Here is a 22,278-nt window from a genome sequence, read left to right on the forward strand (position 1 = left end):
CCAGAGTTAGATAAGGCCATACATACCATTCTCATCTCCGCGCACGCTGCAACTGGGTCCGACGCAGCCCCCGCCAGCCCAGCACAAATACCTGAAGTTAACGGCCCCAGCCAGCAAACCGCTCCCAACAAGTGACAAAACAATGCAAACATTTTCCTATTTGTGTGTTGTGATTTGTGTGGTCACACCGTGTACAGATGGCAAGGTCATGTGGGACACAGCCATCTTTTAACAGTATACATACTGGGAACTATATTCTCTGAAGGCGTAGCACTGCTACTTGGGCGGAGTGATTTGCTCGCAGCAACCAAGAAACCCCCTTGTGAGGAGCAGAAAGTTCGGTCAGAGTTGTGCAGGTCACTCCCCCAAGTAGCAGTGCTTCGTCTTCTGAGAATATAGTTCCCAGTATGTATACTGTTAAAAGATGGCTGTGTCTCATATGACCTTGTTAATTGTACACAGTGTAACTATACAAATCACAACACATAAATAGGAAAATGTTTGCATTATTTTGTCACTTATTGAGAGCAGTTTTGCTAGTTGGAGCCATTCACTTCCAGTCTTTGTGCTAAGCTAAGCTAGCGGGGGCTGCGTCAGACAGAGTTACAGCACGCACGGAGATGAGAAAGGTATGTATGGACTTATCTAACTCTGGGGGATACGGTGAATAAGCTAAATTCCCAAAATGTGGGCGTGTTCCTTTAACATTACAATCATAATAAGAAATTAAAATAGGAATGTTTACCAATACATCCTGTCACATTAAATATTATGATATAAACACATTTTTATATATCTCATATTTGAGATAATATTGATTAATTTATTATTATTATTTAACTGTGTAGATAAAAGTGATGGTAATATATCCATCATTATGTGTTTGTAAAATCTCCTGTGTTACAGTAATTTTGTTTACAACTATGTAGACCATTTTGGAAGTGTAAACAACACTAGTCCAGAAACACTTCCTGTTTCAGTTTGAACTGTTTTCTTTATTTTACACATAAAGAAAACATCTTAAATATGTTTAACTTTTTGATTCAGATCTATATGTTTTGTTGGTTGTATTTTATCCCAACGTTTATGCAGTGTTAAAAAAACGGAAACTGAAGTTATTCTGGACGAGTGTTGTTAACATCTTGCTGGTAGAATGTACCCAATACTTTGACACTCACCTGAATAAAAATGTCTGGAACACACCTTTAACGATCGTGGGATGCTGGAAAATTTGATGTCTGTTCGTCTTATGGCTGATATCCAAGACAGCCGGCGTCTCTTCGTCACATCAGACACATAGCTTCCTTGATTCTGCCTCCAGACGGGAAAGCTAAAGAAAGACAATGCGTTGTCTAATTTCTTACCCTGTCGGTCGTGTGAACGGACATTACAACCGACAACACAACAAGTTCTTCCCATAACTTCAAAAATTAATCGAAATGACACTGTACACTTTATATTTTAGCGGTCCTTATTCGCGTCTGCCAGCGGAACGTCGATGGCCTCACAATATGGCGGCAGTACCCATCAGCCACCACGGCGCTCTGTGACTGACGTCACGTCTGCACGCCCTATAGGAACGATCTTCTAATTCCAAATCAGAAGAACATCTGTTACTCCATCAAAAAGCATCTAATGGTATGTGAATTATTAAACATATTTACTTCCTCATTAGTGTGTCTTTGATCGTCTGCTGTAATGCACTGTTTGTGTTTAATAGTTTAAATGTGTTTACTGGCCCAGGCTTGTTAATATGAAAATGAATGTTAATGTTTGCTGCTGATTGTGTGTGTAGATTTGCAGGAGCGTGAGCGTGTTATAGAAGACATGCGTTTGGCTCTGACAGAACAGGAAGAAACGCAGACACAGTTGGATCTAGAGTTATAAAACAGAGAGGCTCAGATAAATGAGCTCACACGGGGTATGAGACTAAATAGATAAAATCGCATCAATGAAACATAATTGTACAGCAGTGAACATTATATGATTAAATAGATAATGTATCTGAAAATTGTCATAATTTACTCACACATTTCAGTCCAAATCTGCGTGGTGTTGTTTTTCTGTTTAACACAGCAGTTGGAATTTATTTTAAAGAGCCCCTATTTTCCGTTTCATGATTTTACATTTCTTTCTGTAATGGCGCTTTTTCATTGCACGGTACCCCATGGGTCAGGTTTTGTCAGCTCAACTTCTTTGGCTTGCTTAGTTTTCCATTGAAAAGTTTAGTACCAGTTCAGAGTGGGAGGGATTATAGGCATGTCATTATATTTGCGCTGCCTACTGCTGTGACATCATACAAAAAGTGGGAGCGAGCATCGTTGGAATGCAATGTTTCCCATGCATTTATTTATGGTCAGTCCGCCACAAAATCAAAATAAATAGAACCAGCATAAATAGATGTTTGCACATTGTGTTTATCACTATACCACGGTCTCAGATGACAGTTTCTGTACAAACACCCATGGTGTCGCTCGAAGTGCTCTGCTTAGTTGCAAGCATGGTCTGCTCGACGACGATGTGTTTTGGGGGGTGCCGGTTTCAGAATTGGTGATGGCGGTTATGACGTGAGTGAAATGTGACGGTTTGTAACATAACCGGGGTGGGGGTGCGTTTTGCGCGTTGCGACGTTCGTCTGTTATAGGACAACTGACAAACGAGCAGTCACTGATTAGCTACTTGCTCTACGTTTATTTAAAATTAACAGCAAGACAACTAGCAGTGAATGTGATTTCACCACTATAACCCAACAACCCCCTTCTTTAGACTAGGAAGCATCTCCCTCTAACCCGTCGTTTAAAACAATTGACCATTCGCAGGGAGCTTGATTGACAGGTGATCTGACCAATCATAATTCTTCGCCATCCAAAGCAGTCAGGAGAGTTCGTAGATTAAAATTTGAGGATTTGAACTTGAAAAGCGGAGTGTACTGACGCCTTTCCGCGGATAAAACAACATTCCTCCTTATGATTATTCATGTTTATTTGATGCTATAAATTAACTAGAAGGAAGAGATGATTTGAAAGGTGAGACTTTGTGTAATATGTTGATTCTCATCCTGTGGATGTTTTTGCCGCTAAAAGGGAGTTTGAGAACATGCAACAAAGCACAAGTGACAGGTTTGCTCGAGACAGCGCAAGCACGAAGATAAAGCTAATTGTGCGTTTTAAAGCATGCAGCAATGATGCTAGTAGGGACGATTCTCTCAGACCAATCAATGATCTACAGTGTTTTCACGGCACAAATCTCAAAGTCTGTAATGACACGAGATATCGTCTCCAACTGAAATCTCTTTTCTTGGACTGTAGTAAATGCAAGGATGGTGGGCTTGCCAAGCGGGGGAAAAAAAACATGAGTTAAGTGCTGCAAGTCGACCTCCTCTAACTTCGCTAGCTACAGCCAGTCAAAAGATAGCATGGCAGATGCAGGAGACACCCCGCAAGCTGCTCTTTACAAAAACAAAAAACAGCAAGCGCCACCCGCCTTCAGTTGAACTCAATCAGAACAGAGCACGCATGCAGCAGAATTGCGTCTGTGCCAGGACCATTCAGTGTTGTGCCTGAACGAGTTCATTGAACGAAAGTTCATGAACGCGTTCATATTTTGAGCGAACGTGAACTGAACGTACTGTATTACTGCCTGATGAACTTATTGTGAACTCATTCATTCTGGTGCTTGTGAATGGCACGCGCTCTCATTTTAATGTTGTTCAATAGGGTGCCAGATTTCTATAGAGTCTTCCAGACAAAAACCCGGTTAAAACACATTGTAAACAGGCCTTAATGTGTAGCGGAAAAAACATCCAATCTGGCAACACCGCCACCAGGCTGCATGCGTCATCAATACAACACTGACTGGACGCTGCTGAAATCCAAATCCCTGCCGCGGCACTCACATACAGTTGTGTTCAAAATTATTCAACCCCCCAATGCTGTTAAGGGTTTTAGGGAATTTAGTGAACATTTGTAATTGTATTCAGAATGAAATCCTACAATGACTTCTTAAAGAACCATATGCAACTAAAATGACATCAATTGGTTTTGTAATATAGTAGTAAATGTTTCTTTTGTGAATTCTTCATTGACACAATTATTCAACCCCTTAAAGAACTACCACTCTGAAGAACAGAGGTTCATTGAAGTGTTTTCAATCAGGTATTGAAAACACCTCTGGATGTCAGGGAAAAGCAATAAAGCCTAATAAGCACCACTTAGGCAGCTTTAAAATGACTGTGATACTCAACTCCTTCTAAACATTTACTGGTGTGGTTACTGTAAGGGGAACAACTTTGACCCCATCCATCCGTTTGGCCCAACGACGGAATCCAAACGAAGGGTTATAGCGCGTTCGGTCTTTTCCTGCGCTTATAAAGACAAATTAACGTTACTCAACTTTACACCTGACTCCAAAGATATAAAACGTATTGTAATATGAATCAAATTGATATAAATATAGAATTTGGATAAACGTTTGATCATTCTATTTAACTCATTGTTATATTGACTCGTTCAAGTGGATCTCAATTGTCGCTTAGAATCCTTGCATCAGCTGCTGCAGGTTCACGATCACAAACTCGACCATACAACTAATCAAGAGTTAAGAAGTTCGTCGATGCTTAACCCTGTAGTTAAAATTAAGTGGTTCGTCAGACCAAAGGCAGACGATACGCCAAACTTAACCCTATTAAGAGTAAGTGGTTCGTCAGACCAAAATAATAAAAGGCAAACGATACGCCAAACTTACCCTATTAAGAGTAAGTGGTTCGTCAGACCAAAATAGTAAAAGGCAGACGATACGCCAAACTTACCCTATTAAGAGTAAGTGGTTCGTCAGACCAAAATAGTAAAAGGCAGACGATACGCCAAACTTACCCTATTAAGAGTAAGTGGTTCGTCAGACCAAAATAGTAAAAGGCAGACGATACGCCAAACTTACCCTATTAAGAGTAAGTGGTTCGTCGAAAAAACCATTGCATACCTGGTAAGGAGATGAAGATCTGGTTACAGATTCCTCAAAATAAAATAAAAAGAAACATGATGCTGTATCAAAGATACAGCATCATGGGGGTGCATTTCTAGATATCGAAAGTCCCGCCTAAGTCTTCTACACATCTCCTTAAATAACCAGAGAACAAAGCATATAGGAGTTTGGTATTGATTGGTTGTTGTAAAATCAGGGGTGTAGCCTAATATACATACAGTGGGTGATTAGTCAACATGTCTAAGTTAGGAGTTGTCTCCCAACATTAGGTTAAGTTTACTTATTTATTGTCACAGATTAACATTGAATCCTGTTGTCATATTAACAAACCCAAATGTACCACTTGCATTAAAACACTTCATATAACACCAAACAAAACCAGTTTCACATTCTTTGTACATGTAGAATGTATTACTTTTATAAAACATGAGGAGAGGGGGACAAGAAAGTGTGGTCGGGTGTGACTCTGTCCCACACCATGGGGTAACTGTCTTGGGGGGTAGATGTGAATTCTTTGAGGAAGGTTTCAGATGATAATTCAACAAGGAATTAAGAAGCGGTTTCCTGTGGATTCAGCCATTTGTTGCTGGCTTCAGGAAATACCTTTTGTCAGGGTTTGGCACCACCATTCAGCTCTTACATTACAAACATGGTGAAGTCAAAAGAATGGTCCAGGAAGACAAGAGAAGAGGTGATTAATCTTCACAGGAAGGGCAATGGCTATAAGAAGATTGCAAAGATGTTAAACATACCAAGAGACACCATAGGAAGCATCATTCGCAAATTCAAGGCAAAGGGCACTGTTGAAACGCTTCCTGGTCGTGGCAGAAAAAAGATGCTAACTGCGACTGCTGTGCGCTATCTGAAGCGTAGAGTGGAAAAAAGTCCCCGTGTGACTGCTGAGGAACTGAGAAAAGATTTGTCAGATGTGGGTACTGAAGTTTCTGCTCAGACAATACGGCGCACCCTGCGTACTGAAGGCCAGAACTCCCAGGCGCACCCCCTTGCTGTCTCCAAAGAATAAGAAGAGTCGACTGCAGTATGCCAAAAGTCATGTGGACAAACCACAGAAGTTTTGGGATAGTGTTCTGTGGAAAATTAGAACTGTTTGGGCCCAGGGATCAACGCTATGTTTGGAGGAGGAAAAACAAGGCCTATGAAGAAAAGAACACCTTGCCTACTGTGAAGCATGGTGGGGGGTCAATCATGCTTTGGGGCTGTTTTGCTTCTGCAGGTACAGGGAAACTTCAGTGTGTGCAAGGTACCATGAATTCTCTTCAGTACCAGGAGATATTGGATGACAATGTGTTGCAGTCCCTCACAAACCTGAGGCTTGGGAGACGTTGGACCTTTCAACAGGACAATGATCCCAAGCATACCTCCAAATCCACTAGAGCATGGTTGCAGAAAAAAGGCTGGAACATTTTGAAGTGGCCATCGCAGTCACCAGACTTAAATTCGATTGAGAACCTCTGGTGGGACTTAAAGAAAGCAGTTGCAGTGCGCAAGCCTAAGAATGTGACTGAACTGGAGGCTTTTGCCCATGATGAATGGGCGAAGATACCCGTAGATCGCTGCAAGACACTTGTGTCAAGCTATGCTTCACGTTTAAAAGCTGTTTTAACTGTAAAAGGATGTTGTACTAAGTACTAAGATTGAATGTCACTTGGGGGTTGAATAAAACTGATAATGATGTGAGCACAGAAATGTGCAGCCCAAAATTTGAGACCGCGCGGACAGTGCGCGTACAGTCCGCGTACAACAGCGCATGCGCGTGAATATATTTAGACAGGGCACTCCACTATAAACAATTATACAAAGGATATAGACAGCATTTGCACACACACTATCATTTTTCTTCTTTAACTTTTACTTCTTCCAAGAACAGAAAGCTGTGGAGCATGTTTGTTACCATAATGTTTGATTCCTGTTCTTTGTTGTCTTGTTGTTTGTTCTAAACTGTGTTTGCAATGGTGGATCAGTTACTTTTCTTCATCTATCCTAATGTTTTAATGTACTGTAAATGTCGCCAAATCAGTGCTGCCCTGACAGCCTGTTAGACTAATAATTTGAATAAGAAATCATTTGTATTGCGAATAGTGTCGAACGCGGCCATCCGCGTGTAGCCGGGGGAGTATACTCGAAAAGCTGCGCGGACGCGGAAAAAAGTATACCCGGGCCTTAACATTAAATAGCATTAAATTTGTCCTAAACGGTTAACGATTAACATAAGTTAGGCTGCTAACGCATATTCTGGATCTTGAAATAGACTTTGACTAAGCTCACGCTATTTAACGTGCACGTGCGGTTGTCCTATACGCGATGCCTCGCAGCGCTTTTCGCCCGGAAAACCCCCTTGAAGCACCGGCTAGCCTTTCAAGGTATGTGCAAGCAAATACAAAAATTAAAAGACAGTCAATGCTAATGTAAAACCTGGTTGGATAAGGATATGATGGTGAAATCTGACGCATTTAGCTTCAGTGTTAAAACTGATAAAATAATTGCTGTCTGTGGTTATATGGGCTATAATGGCAATCTTTTTTTTTATAATATGGGAAAAAAGAACTATAAATTAGTTCATTTTTGGAACTGTGAACTAGATCAAAATTTTGAAATATGAACTATGAACTGAACTAGTTCATTTTAAAATTTGTGAACTGTGAACTGAACTAGTTCATGTAGAAAGTGAACTTTCCCAACACTGGCCTTAATTATATGTGGCATTGATTCAGCAAGGTGCTGAAACCATTCTTTAGAAAGGTTGGCCCTTATTGATAGGATAGCATCTTGTAGTTGATGGAGATTTGTGGGGTGCACATCCAGGACACGAAGCTCCCGTTCCACCACATCCCAAAGATGCTCTATTGGGTTGAGATCTGGTAACATTTTAGTACAGTGAACTCATTGTCATGTTCAAGAAACCAATTTGAAATGATTCGAGCTTTGTGACATGGTGCATTATTATGCTGGAAGTAGCCATTAGAGGATGCGTACATGGGGGTCATAAAGCGATGGACATGTTCAGAAACAATGCTCAGGTAGGCAGTGGCATTTAAACGATGCCCAATTGACACTAAGGGGCCTAAAGTGTGCCAAGAAAACATCCCCCACACAATAACACCACCACCACCAGCCTGCACAGTGGTAATGTCAGGTGTGGGGAAAACAGAACCCAAGTGCAGACAGCTCTCAACCAAAAATACTTTTATTATATAACAAAAACACCCTCGAGGGGGTAAAACAAAGACAATAATCCAAAAGAATATTATAACATAACATGACACTAAACAGGGCAGGATGTGACAAAACAAGAACACAAGACATCATCATAGATGAACAATGATCCAGCACGAGACAGTAGACACAGGCTCTGTTTACACGTACATGGTTATTTTTAAAAACTGAGAGATTTACCTCCGTTTGTGCCCCTCGTTTACACGCAAATGGAGAACTCGCCTCTGAAACCGATTGTTTCTAAAAACTCCGGCCAGAGTGGAGATCTTGAAAATCTTTGGTTGCACGGTTGCATGCAAAGTGAGACAAACGGATGCCCAAGCAGGCAACGCCGCAGAGAACGCGCCAGAGCTCGCACCCACGCCAAAAGTGCGACCCATGTTTACATGTGACTGCTACTCTGAATGCTTCCAAGATCACATTTATGTTCGTGCAAACTCGTTTCGTGTGCTTGTATTTGCAAATACAGCTGCTCCATTATGTCGAGGAGCAGAGACGAGCGCTCGAAGGTCAGCAATTTTATGCGTGTTTGACTTCATGCAGCGCTGCAAGAACCAACGGACGGATGATGTCAAAGTACCGCGAGAGCAATTCAAAATTACACCTCTACGTGTGATTCCTCAACTCGCTCTCGCGGTATGTCAACGTCATCAATCATCTACTGCAACAACTCCTCCCTCCAACATGAAGAACCAGTTCACGTCACCACCAGCGCTGCCGGTGATTGGCTTACGGGGGCTTGAGCGTCTCTTGACGGCAAATATGCACGGGTACGTGTACATAAACACTTTTCTGAAAACTGACATGTGTACACGATATTATTTTTGAAACCGGAGAGGTTGAAATGTCCGTTTATGAAAATAGCCGCCCACGTGTAAACATAGCCACACGGGCATTAAATAGGGGAGAACTAAACAAGGGAACAAGGACACACAGGTGAAGGGAGTTAACTAATAATGAATAATTAACAAGGGAACAAGGGGGCAGGGTTAAGACTAAGACAGGAGAGCCAGAGGAACACAAACACAAGCCACGTGACTCCACACAAAACAAGACAACAGTAATAAGGGCTGCCATGATCCTGTCACATGAAACAAGGGAAAATACATACAGTGCTGACAGGATCATGACAGTACGCCCCTCTTAAGGGACGCCTCCTGGCGTCCTCAGGAAACAGAACATAACACAAGGCATGACATGACATAAAGACAAAGTCCATGGGGCAAAACAGTGCCAGGGATCCGGACCCCCAAGACAAGACGCGGGACACCTGTCACCGCAAGGAGGTGGGCTTGGGATCCTGTGCCGCTCTAGGCTCACCGGCCAGCCACGCCCACGCGGGGCTCGTCAACCAGGAACACGCCTGCAGAGCTCGCAGACCGGGAACAATCCCACGGAGCTCGCCGGCCGGGAACAGGCACCCGGAACTCTCCCTCCAAAAAGCCGGCACTCGCGGCACGCCGTCTGGGAAGCAGGAACTCCTCCTTAGCTCCCCAATCAGAACCGGCACCAAAACAGCCATCCCGGAACAGGAACCCACGGCTAACAGTCCCGGGACGCGTGCTCGCGTTCTCACCGCCCAGGATCTTGCGGCTCCCTGAACAGGAACACCTTCTTGCAGTCCTCCCTCCAGGGACCCGCGGCTCACCGACCAGGAACACGGGCCTCACGTCTCGCCGCCAGGAACGCAGCCACGGCTCACCATACCGGGACACGGACACCAAACAAGACGACACCAGATGACAGGAACACACTTGAAGGATGCGAAACTAAACTTGGTAAACAAAAAAAAAACAGAGCTGTCTGCTGGGTTCTAGAATGCCTGGATCATTCTGTCAGGTGTGGGGAAGACAAAACCCAAGTGCACACAGCTCTCAACCAAAAATACTTTTATTATATAACAAAAACACCCTCGAGGGGGTAAAACAAAGACAATAATCCAAAAGAATATTATAACATAACATGACACTAAACAGGGCAGGATGTGACAAAACAAGAACACAAGACTTCATCATAGATGAACAATGATCCAGCACGAGACAGTAGACACAAGGGCATTAAATAGGGGAGAACTAAACAAGGGAACAAGGACACACAGGTGAAGGGAGTTAACTAATAATGAATAATTAACAAGGGAACAAGGGGGCAGGGTTAAGACTAAGACAGGAGAGCCAGAGGTACACAAACACAAGCCACGTGACTCTCCACACAAAACAAGACAACAGTAATAAGGGCTGCCATGATCCTGTCACATGAAACAAGGGAAAATGCATACAGTGCTGACAGGATCATGACAGGTAACGCCAAATTCTGACTCTACCATCTGAATGTCTCAACAGAAATCAAGACTCATCAGACCAGGCAACATTTTTCCAGCCTTCAACTGTCCAATTTTGGTGAGCTCGTGCAAATTGTAGCCATTTTTTCCTTTTTGTAGTGGAGATGAGTGGTACCCGGTGGGGTCTTCTGCTGTTGTTTCCTATCCGCCTCAAGGTTGTGCGTGTTGTGGCTTCACAAATGCTTTGCTGCATACCTCGGTTGTAACGAGTGGTTATGTTAGTCAAAGTTGCTCTTCTATCAGCTTGAATCAGTCGGCCCATTCTCCTCTGACCTCTACCGTCAACAAGGCATTTTCGCCCACAGGACTGCTGCATACTGGATGTTTTTCCCTTTTTACACCATTCTTTGTAAACCCTAGAAATGGTTGTGTGTGAAAATCCCAGTAACTGAGCAGATTGTGAAATACTCAGACCTGGCACAAACAACCATGCCACGCTCAAAATTGCTTCAATCACCTTTCTTTCCCATTCTGACATTCAGTTTGGAGTTCAGGAGATTGTCTTGACCAGGAACACACCCCTAAATGCATTGAAGCAACTGCCATGTGATTGGTTGATTAGATAATTGCATTAATGAGAAATTGAACAGGTGTTCCTAATAATCATTTAGGCGAGTGTATATTGTCAGCTTCACTTTAACTGAAATATGGAAATATGGCCATTGCCAGAAAATCTTACCAACATAAAGAACAACAAACTTAATGTTTCTTACAATCAGCCAATTATTTCAACAGTATTACAGCTTGAGTATAGATTTCAACAGCATTTTTAGCATTAAAATAGTAATTATCATGACCTGCATGTGTGATTTGAAATAAAAATGTTTAAGACTGGGGCATTCATTCAGTTTCATCGTACCAGAATCCTTACCTTAAGCGATAGAGTGTTTAATTACTGAGGCACTTAACCAAAAGGTTGCAAGTTTGATCTTTACAAATAGAGATTCCAACAAGAGACACTTTCATTCACTTCACCCTTTGTAAAGTTTGCTCTAGAAAGGCTCAAAAATAACATTTGCTGTAGCAAGTAGTGCTATAGAAATAAAACTACTTGATACTACTACTTGATAGGTCACTGTCCTTATCATGAGTCATGGTCTTTGGTAACTCTCAGATATAGATTTACACAGTTGCTAAGTGTCTCCTTGTAAGGCAAACATTACTGTCTGCCCCAAACCATTGCGAATCATTGATTTTGATTGATGGCTAATGGACTGCTTACCGTGCTTCACACTCTTACTGTAAACCTCAGATGTATCATAGACTGCTCTTATGAGTAATCACGCTTGTGCTCAAGCACCTGTTCAGCTCGCGGTTTAAGGGAATGAACACCTTGCAGAAACACCTGCAAAAAGGCGCCCGCTGATAGATGACATCAGACCAAATCTATCTGTCCGTAAGAGGTGAGGAGGTATCTGTGACTCTGTCACTACTGTGGAGCTATTTAAAGCCTATATTACCGACTGTCATCACATGTGCATTGTCATGTAAGAAGCTTTTAGACATCATACCATACCTGTCATGCTTTACACAACATGTGACATTTAAAATAGTATTGTTAACAGTACTTGACTGCCTCTCAAGAACTACGTAAGGGTAACATAACACTGAAAACAAGCCCATGACATGGGAAAACCATAGATGAAAACATAAAAGAATACAAGAACAAAAAAGTTCTTCATAACGTAGGGGTGAGCAGGGCAACAGGGTTAATTGTATCACAGCTATTTTACATAGTTACACTCTCAGAAATAAAGGTACAAAAGTTGTCACTGGGACAGTACCCTTTCAAAAAGGAACACCAGTGCAGTTTAAAGGTACATATTGGCAGTTCAAAGATACATATTCGTACCTAAATGGTACATATTAGGACATTTTTTAAAGGTTAGTGCCCCAGTGACAGCTTTGTACATTTATTTTTGACAGTGCCGAGCAATCTGTGCTTTCATTTTTTCCCTCAAGGTCAGAAGGTCTCCTGTGAATTAGTGAAAAGTTTGGAGTTTGTGAATGTGTTTTTTTCTGAGTTGGGTGTGTAAGTCACCAAATCAAACCTTATATTATTTTAATTACTGTCTTGCTACCTAAAACATAGCACCATATTGAACATATTGAGTAATTTTACTTGATTACTGTACTTAAGTATTATTTTGGGGTATTTTTACTTTACTTGAGTACAATTTAAAATCAATACTTTTACTCAATTTCATTTTTTAAGAAAAAAAGTACTTTTTACTCCTTACAATTTTATTTACAGGATAAAAGTATGTATTTTTTAGAGATCTCTTTGTTCTATTTTCCCTTGCTCTTACCAAACCAACTGAATTGGGCTGATGGCCAGTTTAATTTAAATGTTATTTTAATGTTAGCTCCCTGAAATTCATACGGCCGTAGCTCGGGCACCTTAAAGCAACACCAAAGAGTTTTTTTAACCTCAAAATAACGTTTCCAACAGGGCAGTGCAGAGACCATTGGAGGGGCAGGTGCTCAAAGAATAAAAAGGGCACTTTGCTCGCTGACACGCAAGCACACAACTGAAACAAATAATAAAATAATACAGAATAGAAAGATGATTTTAAGTCTAACGTTTTTCTTTATTTTCCTTGCAAATAGAGTGAGGCAGAAAAATCTATAGACTGAGTTTTATATCTATATATATATGCATTTGGCAGTCACTTTTATCCAAAACGACTTACAGTGCATTTCATTTTGTGTTTGTGTGTGTCAACAGTATATGCAGCTTTGAAATTATATGATATATATTATATATTGCATTGTGACATTAAGATACTATTACGTTTACAGGCTTGTGTTTTTGTTGTCATATTTAAAATATAATTCTATTCTATTCTAATCCTGTTCGAAATTTGTATACAAAGAGAGTACATGTTTTAGTTTTGAATCGTGTTTGTGTTGTGTTTTTGCACCCTTTGATGCCTTGATGACAGGGCAATAAAATAATGACATTCATCTCCTTTCATTCATTTTTCTTTCATTCATTACCCAACATCAGCTCCCATTGTCTTTTATCAAAGGCGAGTCCAGGAATCGTAAATTCAATATGATACAAAAATTAAACGAGTTTTTTACTGTATTCATCGGATCTTGCTCTTCCAACAAACTCCGCGTGACAGGTGGATGACATTAGAACAGCGCGAGAGCGATTTGAAATCAAACTCCTCCGTATGATTTCCCGAATATTTCTCGCGGTACTTTGATGTCATGTGCGTTTCGATTCTTGCATTGCTGCGTGAAGTTGAGCACACCTACAAACTCGAGACAGTTACCTGTATGAATTCCCGGCAGAGAACGTCCCTGCCTTTGCTTCATCCATTGTTTTTATATGGGAAGAATGTTTTCTTTTCAGCGTGAGAAATGCAATGACGTGTGATGGCTGAAATGCGTGTGTCTCACGCCGAATGCGTGAGACTTGAAAGCCCTGTTTGCATCTAACGTTCTAGAGATGTTAATACACACAGACAGCAATAAACAAAAGCTGTGCATGCTCTCCTCACGTTGTTCTTGTAAAATAATAATAATATAACAAGCATACCGCTTCGGTTCAATGCCGGCTCGAGGGGGATCCTCCCTGTACTGCGCACCGTGTCGTGCACGTGTGGGCGCTGCTAGGGCTGTGAGCTAGTGATCATCCCTAAAGAGATTGTCCAATGAAAGGTCAATATCATGTGACTAATTTTATTTGCGTCTAAATTATTTTTTATTAATTTTACTAATAGTTAGATTGGGCAGGCCTTCACAAAAGGGCATTTAATTACAAAAAAAATGCCTTGACAAAAAGGGCACTTTGGTCATCCAGGGGTAAAGGGGCAGGTGCTTGGGCACCCACCGCCCCCCCCCCCCTCTGCACGTGCCTGGTTTCCAAAAAAGTTTCAGTCGTTCATTAACTCGAAACAGGGTGAACGGCACTTTCACATTCACTTAGCAGCCCTCTATCGGCCAAAACCGGACTAAAGAATTTTCCAACCGTCGGGTCGCGGTCCTGTAGTTCGTGTGAAAACTACAAAAACTTGCATAACGGCAGACCTACAATCCAATCAGAACCAGCTATGCTTCAGTATGCTAAATTATTTACGACAGTGGTAATGAACAATTCCGCTTCTAACCTGTAGGGGTAGCAAAGAGCAAAAACTCTTTAGTGTTGCTCTAAGTTCGGGGCATTCGCCCTTCGAGTCCCTTATCCCACCCGAGAGATCCCTTCCACAAGCCAACCCCCGACCCTCCAACCCCCTCCAAGACACAGCGGTCAGTCCCCCGATCTCCCCATGGCCGTAGCTTGGACACATTTGGGTTGCTTACTCTGCCCGAGGGGACTTAAGTCGCCCAAGCCACGGCCTTATAAAAATCGGGGAAAGGACCGATGTATCTAGTCCAGGGAAAGGGCCAGAGACTCGTGGGCGGGCTCGTTGGAAAGGCCACTCGGTTAGAGTAAGCGAAGGACAAATGCCCCAGACTTAAGGCGCCAAAGCTAAGGCCAAGGGTAAATCCGGGACGGGTCAACCGTATCTTGGCACGGGAAAGGGCTAGAGACTCGCGGGTGGGCTCGTCGGATGAAGATTTTTTAGCTTCTTTGAAACCGACAACACATGAAGCCAGCAAAGAGTTGGATGGATATCTGTCCTGTGTTTCAGGCACCAGAGAGCTCTGCTCATGTTCCCTGCTATTTGCAGCCTCTCTATCAAGACTAAGACCAAATCTGGTTTTAGTGCATATCCGATTGGACCCACTGTCCACATTGTGTATCACAACTGCTTAGATATGTAGCGTTTTGCGGTTTTCCGGATTATCTGTCTCTATGGCAATGACATCACAACAATTGTGTTTACATTTTACGTGATGTGATAGCATGACGAACCAAAAAGCTACAAAAATACAATCAGAGCGGTCAGACTTAAATGTATTTCTGGAAATGTGATTTGAACCTCTGGATATAGCATGAAACGGCTAAAAAAACAGATTTCATTTGGTTTTGGCCATTTACACGTTCTAAATGTGATTGAATTCCAATCAGATATGCACCAAAATCAGATATGGATTGACAGTGTGAACAAGGTCTAACTGTGGGTTTACACCAGATGCGAGTTCAACGATTTGCGCGAGTAGATAATATATACAAAGTCAATGTGAAGACGCGATCAGAAGCGTCCTCACGTGGGGCGATGCGAATGACGCGATATGGGCGGCGCGTTTGCCGTGTTCGCCTCAAACGAGTCTTCGCCCAAGTTGAAAATATTCAACTCGAGCAAAAAATTCGAATGACACGAAGTTAAATCCCATGAGTAATCTAGAGGGAGCAACGCGATGCGATTGCACGCTTCATGTTTGGTGTAAACCCACAGTAATACAACTCTTTTGTTCATCAGGAAGGATGAATTAGGTGTCTCGTGCCTTTGGAATTTTGTGGGCGGTGAGAAAGTGAGACAGAAGTCATGGAATATGATCTAAGAGTTTGATTTTAAGATTTATGTAGGCAGACTATAGTGAATGCATGCACAAAGAAAGAAAGAAAAAGAAAGAGTGAGACATGGATAGATGACAAACAAGAAAGCAACAGTTTAACGGAGGTGGTGATGTTATTAAATATCTGTCAGTGATTAAAGAGGATCCAACTGCAGGGGCCTTTCCTACTATTTTAAACAACTTGGATAACAACAAACATCTGTAATTATTTATTTAGATACACAAAACAGCTGAACACTCCCTCTGCCCCACCCGCACAATCACCCTAAATTAAACTACATCTACTTTAAACCACATGGCTCTTCTTTGGAGGCTGTTTAATCCTAGCAACAGTGTGTGTGTAATAATAAATGTACTGTTGCTCATAGTACAGGTAACTGGGAAGAAAAGCGAGGGAAAGGGAACAGGAGGGGGCTGTGCAGAGGTGTTTCCTACAGGAGAATATGAGACCACCATTATTCAAGAGAAACAGGATGGTGTTCAGACGCACAAGGACCCCAATGAAAGCATCCAGAATGACAATAAACAGAACGAACAAAACATCAAACTCAATGTATGAATGCATACAACTTTACAAGAGCGAACATGGTTGAACATCTTACATGATAGCAGTATGAAAACAAAATCTATTGATTTCTTTTGTTAGGTCGACCGGTCAGGGCAGTTAAAACTAGAGACTGTAGAAGACCTCTACAACATTTTGCAGCTGAGAAAGAGGAGGAAGGAAAGAAAGACTCAAAAGCCAAAGAAACAGCCAGAGCCTGACATCCTGGTAAGCTGGGTCATTACATTAAACTAAATGTAATCAGTGTACAAAACACATAAAACTGTTACAGTATGTAATAACGTGTCGATTCTCTGCCTGCATTTTTTCAGCCTGAAACCGTTGACCAGATAAAATAAAAATCTTTTGTCCTCTCCCTCTCTCTCTTTCTCTCAGTTTAAGCGCTCAGCTCTGCATAAGGCCAGTGCACAAGGTCACACAGAGATCATGAAGAAAATCCTGACAAGAGGAGCATCAATGGAACATAAAGACAAGGTAGAACAAATGGGACTGTGTAGAATAATAATTATCATTTTACAATACAAGTCATAGATGCAAACTTCCATGTCATTGGCTTTTTTTTTATAATTCGTCATTATAAAATGTCTACAGCTGGATGCCAGAGCTGTGCACTGGGCCTGCAGAGGTGGAAGCCTCCCTGCCCTGGAGTTACTGCTGAATGAAGGAGCCAAATTCAATTCTAGAGACAAGGTAGATACAAATCTTTCATGCAATATTCTTCAGAGCAAATAAAGCGATTGATTAATGTGACGGCGAACATAAGTTACACATTTACCAGAAAGTGCACTAACTAGTTTCCTTTTTGTGGATCTGCAGCTTAGTAGTACACCCCTCCATGTTGCGGTTCGAACAGGACATTACGAGTGTGCCGAGCATCTCATTCACTGTGGAGCTGATGTGAACGCTAAAGACCGGGTGAGATATTTTTGCACTTCCTTAAACAATGCGAAAATGTTTTGGACTTTCATTTAGCATATTTTTACACATTCACTGACACAACATTACGCTACTGTTTCTCTTATGCTAATGCTCTGTGTTTGTGCAGGATGGAGACACACCCATGCATGATGCAGTGCGGATAAATAGATTTAAAATGATAAAACTGTTGATGATGTATGGAGCCAGTCTTCATGCTAAAAACAACGTAAGTCCAATCTGGGTACATACTACAACTCAACATACACCACAATCTATTTACTTGGCGCCCTCTTGAGACAGATTGAGTTATTACAACTGACTTCATAAAATATTATATTTAGAGGCAAGAGATGCAAAAAAAGATAATGAGTGCTACTGTTTACAGATGTTGGTTTCTTTTCATCTGTTTAATAATAAATATCTTACACTGTTTACCTTAGAGAGGTCATATGTACAAATAAACCAATAAGAATTGGTTTTACTTATGCATACTGTAGATATATATCCTAAAATTGTGTTCTTTACAGGATGGAAAGACACCTTTGGAGAGTCTGCTTTCATGGCAAAAAGGAGTAAAAAACATCCTCAATAATTTTAATGAAGAGGCAGAACCAAAGCCAAATGACTTAACTTCCTTCCTACTGCTGAACTAAGTGACACGTCTCTTTCGTTCTTTTCGTTCTCTCTTTCGCAATACAGCATCAAATATATTTATGAGGTTATTTGTAAATATTGTTTTCTCACCCTGAAGATTTTAAGAAAACTTCAGTCAGTGGCCTGAGGGTTGTTTATTGGGTGGTTGGTTTGTGTTTGATTGTTTATTTATTTATTTGTGCATTTATTTAATGTAATTTTCATTGGTTTAAGATCTCAGTGAGTACGCTGAAATAATGTCCATGGCTATGTGTTGTGTATGTAGTAGAAAACAAAGCAGTCACAGTCCAGGTTAACTATATTCTCTTTACTCAACTTCCTCACACACGGTTCTCTTCATCTCCTTCATACATACGTATTCTGTTGAATAACATGGGTGCATAGCGCCACTAACTGGGCAGGAGGTGTATTGCACTATACCACATATTCCTCTCTTGTAAGAAATAAAACTCTGTACTGTAGCACCAAAATATCAGTACTTCATGAACAATATATGTAAACTGAAACAACAAAATTGTAGAAAATAATAATCTCACATGAAGAACAGAATCCACAGGTATTATCAGATCTAGCCTAGCATGTAAATGGAAAGTCTAATCAGTAAGTCAAAATTCAAACTTATGACAAATATACTAGTAAATGAACTGTAGATACAATCTTCAGGGAACAGAGACAAAATAAACATGTTCACATCACTTTTTTTTTTTTTTAAATCACAGTCTCTGGACCATACCGGGGCATGTCGCATCCTTGGAACTCTTGGAGAGAGGGGAAGGGATTGCACAGTTTCGGGTGGTTCAGAGGTGCTTGGCAGCAAACAAGCATCATCAGGCTGTGATGTAGGAACACTTGAAGTGGTGGGGGGTGTAGGTGCAAGGTGGATGGCATTCCACACTTTTCCATCTGATAACAGATAAGTAGCAGGACCTTTCTGGGCTACCACTTTAAAAGGTTGGGTGAACTTAGAACATCCTTTCGCAATGAACCCAGGCTTGCGGACACGTACAGAAGATCCAACTTGGAAAGTGGATGGTTTTGCACTACGTCGTTTGTCTGTATACCGTTTTGTTTTCAGTTGCTTCATCTGGATGTTTTGTTTCAGGTTTGTATGCTCTGAAAGAGGCAATGTGGAGTGGAGACCTCTGATATGCAGCTTTGTATTGAGTGGTCTACCATGCAGCAGCTCGGCAGGAGACACTGAGGTCATGGCATGAGGAGTGGCTCTGTATGTGTGCAAAAACTCAGTGACAAAGGCTTTCACAGGTTTACCTTCGATGTTGGCTGTCTGTAAGCAGTCCTTAAATACTCTGTTGAAGCGTTCTATTTCCCCATTTGCTTGTGGGTAATACACGGAGCTGCGGCAATGCTTGATATCTCTGTCAGCAAGGAAGGATTCAAACTGAGCTGAAACAAACTGAGGGCCATTGTCAGTGACCAGTTCGAGTGGATTTCCTTCTCTACTAAACACAGTGGCAAGAAAGTTCATAACAGTAATTGAGGTAATACCTGAGCTGAAGGCAATCTCAGGCCATCGGCTATAGTAGTCAATGAGAGTTATTGCAAAACGGCAGTCAGGAGGTGCAGCTTGAATAGGTCCCACGATATCCACAGCTACCTTTTCCCAGGCTGCAGACGGAGTAGGCACAGGTTGTAGCGGGGCAGCACGGGTGATAGCAGTTTTGTCATGCTGCAGGCAGGTAGAGCATGATTTAATGGCAGACTCAACCTGTGAATCTATGCCAGGCCACCAATACAAGTCTCGCAGTCTTTGTTTTGTGCGAACAATCCCTTGGTGTGTGTCATGAGCTAACTGAATGAGCTTTGATTGCAGAGCTTGTGGTACAATCACACGATGAGTGCCGCGAATTATGTAACTATCCTGCACAGCCAGTTCATTCTGGATACGAAAGTAAGGTGTGATGACAGGGTCTAGGTTTTTTGCACTCCTAGGCCATCCTTTAGAAATGTAGAATCTCACCTTCTGTAGCACAGGGCATGCATCACAGGCTCTTGAGAGCTCTTCAGCAGTGACAGCTCCAAAGTCAGCTGACACAACAGCCACCATCTCCAGCTCAGGATCTTGATGTTCTTCTGTAATGGGAAGAGGCAGACGTGACAAGCAATCGGCTGTAACATTCTCTCGCCCTGGTTTGTATTCAATGTTGTAATTAAAACACAACAAGCGAGCAGACCATCGGGCTATTCTCATGCCTGCACGTCCAAGGCCTTTGGTTGAGAGTAAGGTAGTCAGAGGGCTGTGGTTCGTTCTTAAAGTAAAGTGACGACCCCACAAGTAAGTGCGCCACTTTTCAGTCGCCCAGACACACGCTAAGGCCTCTTTTTCAATTGTAGAGTACCTGCGTTCACACTCGGTCAGTGCTCTAGAAGCGAATGCAACTGTCTGTTCTGTATGGCCCTGGATCTGTGTCAGCACAGCACCAATGCCGTAATCTGATGCGTCGGTGGTGACGACTGTCGGCAAGGAAGGGTTGAACAAGGCAAGAGCAGGGCTTGTAGCTATTATGTCTTTAACACGGGAGAAGTTTTCCTGAGCCTCATCAGTCCAATGGAAACCAGTAGACTTACGAAGTAGAGCACGAAGAGGTTCAACAAGTGTGGCATAATTGGGAATGAACTTTGAATACCACGCAGTCAGGCCAAGAAAAGAACGTAGTGACTGAGCGTCATGAGGAGGGGGAGCTTGAACCACAGCTTGGACATGGTCAGGGTCGGGTTGTAGGCCAGAGGCAGAAATGAGATGCCCCAGAAAGGACAACTCAGACTTTCTGAAGTGGCATTTAGCGGTGTTCAGCTTCAACCCACTCTCTTGTAGGCAGTGAAGGACAGCTTTCAGTCTCGTGTCATGAAGTTCAGGCGTCTCAGCATATACTATGATGTCGTCTAGATAGCATTGCACACCTTTTTTATCTGTCAGAATCTGAGACATCATCCGTTGGAAGGCACTAGGTGCTGAGGCCAAGCCGTATGGGACCCTTGTAAAACGAAAAAGTCCGTCATGCGTTATAAACGCTGTAAGGTCTCTGCTGCTTGGGTGTAACTGGACTTGATGGTAGGCATTTTGCAAATCGATTGTGGAGAACATTGTTGCACCACGGAGCTCAGTAAAGACTTCTTCGATGTGTGGCAAAGGGTGACTGTCTATCACCACCGCTCTGTTTGGCTCACGTAAATCCACACAAAGACGAATGCCACCAGTCTTTTTCTTCACAACCACCAGAGGAGACACCCAGGCAGACGAGTCAACTCTCTCTATGACGCCTTCTGCTTCGAGTCTTTTCAACTCCTCTGAAACAGCATTACGAACAGCAAATGGCAGTCTGCGAAGTTTCTGCTGAACTGGGGGCACATCAGAATGCATTTTAACTTTGTGGGTAAATCCAGTAGCAATGCCTAAAGCCTCAGTGTTGTTAACAGCAGTTCGATCCTCTGCTGGTGAGGCAGGTGGTTCAATATGTCCATCTTGAATTTGAAGGCGCAGAGCAGTGAAAAGATCCATTCCGAGCAAAGATGTCCCATCACGGACAATGTAGAAGTCTGTTTGTGTGCTATGGTTGCAGTATGTAACAGTAAGGTTAAGGCATCCAAGGACAGGAATAGGTTTCTTCATGTAGGTCACTAGACGTACTGTAGGCTTTTTAAGGGGCATATGCAGGAACGTCTGGCGGTAAACATGCTCTGGAAGGATGGAAACTGCTGACCCTGTGTCTACAAGCAAATCTGTGTTAAGTAACTGTCCATCTTTTACATGAAGAGACACAGTACAGGTAAGGCGTTTTGTCTGTGACACAGTGGAAGTAGGAGTAATATTTAAGACCGTAAGATCTGGCACAGTAACTTCTTGCACATTGCATGTGGAAGCTGAACTGCGACACACTTTGGCAAAGTGTCCTATTTTTCCACAATGGTTGCATTTTGCATGTTTAGCAGGACATGTTGGGTTGTTGGCTAGATGTGAACTGGATCCACAACGGTAACAAGTCTTGCGTTGGGCAGTGTGAGTAGGGCCATTGTGTGTGCGTGTTGCATTTGATTTCGTTGTCGTTCTACGTTTATGTGTGGCAGCACCACCTCTTGATTGAACGAATTTGACTGT

The 22,278-nt window shown here is 42.2% G+C and overlaps 1 pseudogene; it reads left to right on the forward strand.

Moving 5' to 3' along the window:
• The first annotated feature begins 552 nt into the window (after positions 1-552).
• Positions 553-18,782, forward strand: LOC141365254 (uncharacterized; annotated as a pseudogene).
• The last annotated feature ends 3,496 nt before the right edge of the window (positions 18,783-22,278 follow it).

This window comes from Misgurnus anguillicaudatus, chromosome 7, assembly GCF_027580225.2.
Source record: "Misgurnus anguillicaudatus chromosome 7, ASM2758022v2, whole genome shotgun sequence".
NCBI classification, from domain to species: domain Eukaryota; kingdom Metazoa; phylum Chordata; class Actinopteri; order Cypriniformes; family Cobitidae; genus Misgurnus; species Misgurnus anguillicaudatus.